The sequence below is a fragment of the Ornithorhynchus anatinus genome, chromosome 15 (assembly GCF_004115215.2).
Source record: "Ornithorhynchus anatinus isolate Pmale09 chromosome 15, mOrnAna1.pri.v4, whole genome shotgun sequence".
Lineage (NCBI taxonomy): Eukaryota > Metazoa > Chordata > Mammalia > Monotremata > Ornithorhynchidae > Ornithorhynchus > Ornithorhynchus anatinus.
The window spans coordinates 23,875,627-23,882,578 of NC_041742.1; the positions used below are offsets into that span (position 1 = coordinate 23,875,627).

The 6,952-nt window shown below is 48.0% G+C and overlaps 1 long non-coding RNA gene across 1 annotated transcript; it reads right to left on the reverse strand.

Annotated features, from left to right (window-relative positions):
* Positions 1-6: 6 nt before the first annotated feature.
* On the reverse strand, positions 7-5,449 carry LOC114817041. Its single transcript, XR_003764881.1, has 5 exons — positions 5,317-5,449; positions 2,998-3,195; positions 1,628-1,702; positions 862-986; positions 7-128 (listed from the first exon to the last, which is right to left on the reverse strand). It is a non-coding gene; the product is annotated as an uncharacterized LOC114817041 (long non-coding RNA).
* Positions 5,450-6,952: the final 1,503 nt, after the last annotated feature.

Below are 6,952 nucleotides of genomic sequence, written 5' to 3' on the forward strand. Positions count from 1 at the left end.
CAGTGTTGGCATAGACTCGAACAGCAGCTGCGTCAAGGGATGCGTGGTCGAGGAGTTTACGCCTGCTGCTTGGGTGCGGGGACCGGGCCGCTGTTTGTCCTCCCGGTGTAATTCATCCCTTCTGAAACCTGCAAGAAAAGAGGGATCGGCATTATCCGCGATCCCTGGGTGAGGGCGGGCGGACCGGCCATGACTCCAAAACCCCTCACCCCGGCAAACTCACCCGTCGAACGTCCAAAGCCTCACTAAGTATCCCCGGGGCTCTAGGGAGACTGTCCACGTACAATTTGTAATCCCCAAATTGAATGAATTCTCACTCAGTAGGGCCCCATCGCCAAACAAGTTAAGACCCATTTGCCCACCACACGTTGGCGGCTGCCTGGCAAAAATGATTTCTTGCTAATCCTGATCGCCTTTGACTGAGAGAACACTCTTGAGAGGAAATTTTTTTTTTTTTAGAAGAGTGTTCATTTTTGTTTGGAAGATTTCAGATGCAGAGTGGAAGGCCCTGACATTTTTGCTGTCTAAAATAAGCAGCAGCTCGTATCAATCTGAAAACGGTTCCTTTTGAATGACTGTGAATTGAAACATGTTTACAGCTAGTTTTTTTTTTAAAGCTAAAGTGCAACATTTACGTTCAAGCCTCTTGAAGGTAGGGGGCTCCGCTCCAGATTCGAGAGGGTAGAGTATTTTTTTTTTTCATTAAAACACTGCTGAAGTTACCAAATCCCACCAACTTCCTAAACTACTATGGGATTAGAGGGGATCTCTGGAGGTCCTGTGGCCCAACCTTTCCGCCTCCAGGTACCTAATGTTTCAGAAACTGTTCTGAGCAGTCCAACTGCATGGTGAAGCATTTACCTTCTCTCCACCAGCCACAACGGGATGAGGATCTGAGGAGGCTTTCTCCATGCACTGTTCCTTCTAAGCGTGATTTTCTTGGACGGACCGGTGTGCTCCTTCCGGGGTCCTGGGTGGGAGATCGTCTAGAAAAACAGGGAGAGGCTGGCCTGAGTTTTCCAGGTCTCTGCTCAGATGGAAATGGGGCAAGAAAGACTAGAGCAACAGTGCAGGGGACCTGGGAGGGGAAGCGGCTCTAGAAGGATTTATTATTACCATTTATTTATTGTATTAGGTGCTTAATATGTGCCAGGCACTGTGCTAAGCACTGGGGAAGATCCAAGCTAATCAGTTTGGACAAGGTCCATGTCCCATATGGGGCTCACAATCTTAATCCCTTTTTACCGAAGAAGGAACCGAGGCCCAGAGAAGTGAAGTGACTTGCCCAAGGTCACAAAGCAGACAAGTGGTGGGGCTGGGATTAGAACCCACATCCTGACTCCCAGACTTGTGCTTTAACGACTAGTTCACACTTCTTGGGCAAACCCACAACCTAAGGGGGTCTCGAGTCTTGTCCTCTTCTGAAACATTCCCAGAGTGACCAGAATGGGAAAAGGACCACCTTTATTTATGTCTCGCCTCCTTCCTTCCCTACGTTTCTCATTCCTGGTCAAGTCCCAGAGTGACTTCTTTTCATTTAATCTAATAATTTTGCTTCCTCCCCAGAGAGAGCCGGTGCAGACCTTAAAGCGTGGCAAGGACATGATACTTACTGGGATGAATTTACCTGAGGGTGAATGCGGCACATGGGAAATACTTATTAACATCTCATTAAGAATCAGGACTTCTAAACCCTGTAAATCTTTAAAAAAAAAAAAAAAAAAGGCATGCATTAGGTTCTTGTAGAACTGCCTGCTTGTTCTTTGACAGAGTGGAAGAAAATCATCTTTTGACACCAGATGTGTTTTTTGTCTCGGGCACAAACCACCTATTTTGAGGAGGAGGAGAGTCGGAATCAGCAGTTAACTCCCACCATGAAGGATGGTGGGCGGGGGGGAGAGGAAGAGGAAGTCGGGACATTGGGGAGCGGGATAGGGCCAGGAGAAGCAGAAGACCCTACTAGAAGTCAGACTGCAGACTGATGAGGTGGGGGGCAGGGGGTCCCCCACTACCGAGAGACAAAATGGCTGGTGGGGAAAGGTGAGCTCCAGGAGAGTTAGGTCCTCACCTGCAACAGTCACCCTAGAAGAGGGGGTATCTGCCCCGTAGGGTCGGGAATCACCACATCCCAGCCACCCTTCCTTTTCACCGCTCGGCAGTGCAGAAGGAGGAGTGGAGAGTTTCCGTGCCCGACTTAGCGAAGATAATCTGAGAAGCAGCGTGGCGCAGTGGAAAGAGCACGGGCTTTGGAGTCAGGGCTCATGAGTTCGAATCCCAGCTCTGCCACTTGTCAGCTGTGTGACTGTGGGCAAGTCACTTCACTTCTCTGGGCCTCAGTTCCCTCATCTGTAAAATGGGGATTAAGACTGTGAGCCCCACGTGGGACAACCTGATTCCCCTGTGTTTACCCCAGCGCTTGGAACAGTGCTCGGCACATAGTAAGCGCTTAACAAATACCAACATTATTATTATTATTAATCGGGTTGCTACCTTAGATCTTTAGCAAAAAAGAAAAGAGAAATCAGTTTTTGCCCGGAAAGCCTTCTGTGTTTGAGGTGAGAGATGCTACCTTTCCGTCTAGTTTGGACCCAGCCTCCCTCGGGCAGGTGACACAACAGTGAGGGAGGGAGTAATAAGCAAAGCAGAGACAGGGGTCCAGTGAGCAAGAGTCTCCCCCAATTCAGATTCACAGAGGGCCCTCCTCTCCGATTCCCCAACTCCCGGCTTCTAACTGTTGGGAAGGCTTGGAGGGTTAACGGCTTAATTATTGGATTGCCCCCCTACCAATGACCTGTTACTTTCCCAACTACTTAGCCGCATATATTTTAAGTCCAGTGATAGTGTAGCCAAATGCACAAAACCAAACAATTTCACACTCAGAAAAAAGGCTACTCCACAAATCCCAAGATCATCTCCACAAGGGAGCTGAGCCAAAGCCTCCCTGCAAAGATCCTGTGAAATCCGAGAAGTGAGAATGACTCCTTTTTCCGTTCTCACCTGCCAGAAAGGATCGGGAGCTCAGTCGGGAGGCGGGAACGCTTGGAGCGGGAAAAGGGAGATGTTTGTCTTGTTGTCATCGCTTTATCTTCCTTGACATATTATTGAATATTTCAGGTCCTTTCCTCCTTTAAGGACCCACCAGTTCCACCAGTGTGCTGCTATCATTCCACCAGTCATCCTGGCTGTGCTAGCTGGCTGAGGCAACAAATTATTATAGGCGAAACTCCTTAAATTTTCCCTTTTAGAAAGCATTATACATACGTTTTCTCTCTTCGTAAAGGGGTGTTCTTCTATCCTAGTAACTGCAATAACATTCCACTAGCAATGCTTGTTGCGGGAGTAGACGGGGAGCAGTTAGAGAAGTTTTACACTGACTGACCCATTTACATCATTGTGGGAGAGGGGGCAGAGTTGTTTAGGATTATTACAAAGTCAGTGTTTGCCCACCAGAAATCCACCGAGACTCTGCTTTTGTAAAAGCTTAGCTTCTTGACCTTCTTGAGAAGCAGCATGGCGTGGTGGATAGAGCACGGGACTGGAAGTCAGAAAGTCACGGGTTCTAATCTAAGCTCCGCCACTTCGCTGCTGTGTGACCTTAGGCAAGTCCCTTCACTTCTCTGTGCCCGTTACCTCATCTGTAAAATGATATTAAGTCGGTGAGCCCCATGTGGGCCAAGGACTGTGTCCAACCCGATTTGCCAGTATCCACTCCGGCGCTTAGTACAGTGCCTGGCACCTAGTAAGTGCTTAACAGATACCATAATTATTATTACTGTGTGCTTTTTCAACTTTCTCTACCTTGCAAAGAATCCTGGAAATTTCACACATCACTTGCAGATCCATTCTCCTCAAGGTATGAACACCCCCTCTACTTCTTCTAAGAGAAGCAGCGTGGCTCAGTGGAAAGAGCACGGGCTTTGGAGTCAGAGGTCATGGGTTCGAATCCTGGCTCTGCCACTTGTCAGCTGTGTGCCTGTGGGCAAGTCACTTAACTTCTCTGTGCCTCAGTTCCCTCATCTGTAAAATGGGGATTAAGACTGGGAGCCCCACGTGGGACAACCTGATTCCCCTGTGTCTCCCCCAGCGCTTAGAACAGTGCTCGGCACAAAGTAAGCGCTTAACAAATACCAACATTGTTATTATTATTATTAGAACAGTGCTCGGCACATAGTAAGCGCTTAACAAATACCAACATTATTATTATTACCCAACCTCCAAACTCCTCACTGAATTCTCTTAGTCCAGAGTCTCCTTTTGCGGACTCTACCGACCTGGGAAGTCTCGGATGGAACGACTCGGTGACTTAGATTTCCTCTCACCCGCCAAAGAAAGGGTGATGAGGATCGATAAAAGCTTCCTCTCCGTTCCCCGAAGCCAGCTCGCCCACTCTCCTTCCCCACTGAGTATTCCCGATTCCGGTTGGTGGCAGAGCACGGCCGTCTCTGGGAGGCATAAGGCCAGGCTACCCGGAGCTCAAAGCAGCTTTCGTTCTCACTGAGAAAAGAGTTTCACCTTCGCAGAAGCCACCCACTTGGCACTGCGCTCTCTAAACCTCCACTTAGCCAGCCTACAAATAGCCAATCCACTGGACTGACTTCCCGCTGGGCCCAAGACACGACACGCTGAAGCCGCTTACGGGTTGCAGGTAAAAAACTGGATCCCTGTCCTTGAGCCACTTCAGATCCCAAAGGGGATTTAAGAAATGAAGTAGAAATGAAGAAATGAATGTAATTTTCATTCATTCAATAGGATTTATTGAGCGCTTACTATGTGCCGAGCAATTTTCCACTGGTGTGATTGGGATCTGTGGTATAGCTGGGATTATGGAATATAGAGAGAAGGCAGAGACTCAAAAAATTCATTGGTATCAGATGTACACGGTCGTTTGTCCGAGTGAGTTGAATATAATTTATATTAAGTTCAGTTAATACTCTTCTATTAGCTGAGCAAGTCCTATTCAAAAAAAAACACCCCCAAATCCCTGCCTTCCCGATATTCCTTCATTACACAAAATAAGAGCTCAGATGGAGAAGCAGCGTGGCTCAGTGGAAAGAGCCCGGGCTTGGGAGTCAGAGGTCATGGGTTCGAATCCCGGCTCCGCCACTTGTCAGCTGTTTGACCTCGGGCAAGTCATTTAACTTCTCCCTGCCTCAGTTACCGCATCTGTAAAATGGGAATGAAGACCGTGAGCCCTACGTGGGACAACCTGATTACCTTGTATCTATCCCAGCGCTTAGAACAGTGCTTGGCACATAGTAAGCGCTTAACAAATACCGACATTATTTATTATTATAAGACATACTTGTCATCTCTCACCTGATTTCCAGAAACCCTCAGGGCTGGTGGGGGTAAAGATGCCAAACTTGCAGGTCATCTCCCAGTTCCCGATCCTCTCAACTTGCATGAAAACTTGCTGTGGAGACCGCTACCAAGTGATGAGTCAGTGGCTTCAAACTGCACCGGAGGGGAAAACTAATTAATGAGAGATTACTGTGAAATTGCTACGGGATTCTGGTTTCTTTTTATTACCTCCGGGGCTAATTCAAATGCTCACCGGACATTTCTCCTGGAGTGAATCGGAATCCCGAAGAGCGGAAGGGTGATCGGGGCTTCTTTTTATCTGGGCAGAGATCACTTCCAAGGGAAAGGGAACCATTTTCCTTTAGAATAAAATCCAAGTTATCAATGGGCATGTGAACTGCATGTTGCCAAGTGAGGCAGAGGGCTCAAGATGACAATGATAACGGTGAGAAGATAATAATAATGACTTGACAGGCATGGCATGGTTCCCTACATTCATCTCATATTATCTTCACGACATCCCCGTGAGGTAGGGAGAGGCAGCTGTTAGCCCGTTCTACGGATGAAGAAACTGAGGCCGGCGTACGCACATGGAGGAGGAGGAGAAACGAGGAAGTCAAGGGAGCTGAGATGGGGATTGAGATTCAGGACGAGAAAGGAACCACAGGAAAGGTTCGCCCTCCCCTGCCCCAGGGCTCACGGGACGGCGGCCGCTTCGGCTGAGGGGCCAACGCCAAAAGGTCGACCAAAAGTGAAGGCTTTGAGGTTTGGACGCCTCCTCTGGCAGCCGAGCTCTCCCAGAACCCGGGACTCTGGCTCTCCGGCGCTGCTTACGTTCCAAGGAGACGAGCCGGACAAACACAAGTCTCCCACGTTCCCCCCCACCCCATCTCCTTCGGGAAATTTTCAGACGGAACACAACGTTTTAAACGGAATCGGCCTGGAGGATTCTTTCGCTAGCAGGGTATTGGGTGGCATTGCAAGCACTTTAAAATCGTCCCTTCAGAAGAGGGAAGTACTGAAATAAATTTGAGTGTTAAGACCAGCTAATGTAGGTTTCTGAATGCTATATAATTTCTCATTTATCCAAAGGCACAACCTTCTTGCGTGTTTCTGTTGGTATATACTCGATTACCACACAGATTTTTGGTGAATTGTAAATACAGCTCTTGTAAAAGCACTGCCTCAAAAATGCTGTTTTAAAGAACCCGGAGAGAGGACACTGCTTGAATTCTTCCTTTATGTACATAAATTAGGAACATCTTCTGCTTAAAATGTTTCCCTTCATCTCATTAAAGGAATCCATGTCCTTGTTCGGTCTGCAAGCCATGAACGATTAAAGCCGAAATGTGAATTCTTGTTAAAATGACTCCGGTTCTTCGAAATTTGGTCCAACCACGTAAAGGTAAGGCCGTGTGAAAGAGCAAAGGCGTGACTGGGCCCGGTCAGTCTCTCAAATTAATTTGCCGAGGAGCGCTTATTTCTTGGGGAGTCAGAACTAAAATTATAATCCCACCACACAGAATAAAGAGAAGCAGCGTGGCTCAGTGGAAAGAGCCCGGGCTTGGGAGTCAGAGGTCATGGGTTCGAATCCTGATTGGCCACCTGTCAGCTGTGTGACTTTGGGCAAGTCACTTATCTTCTCGGTGCC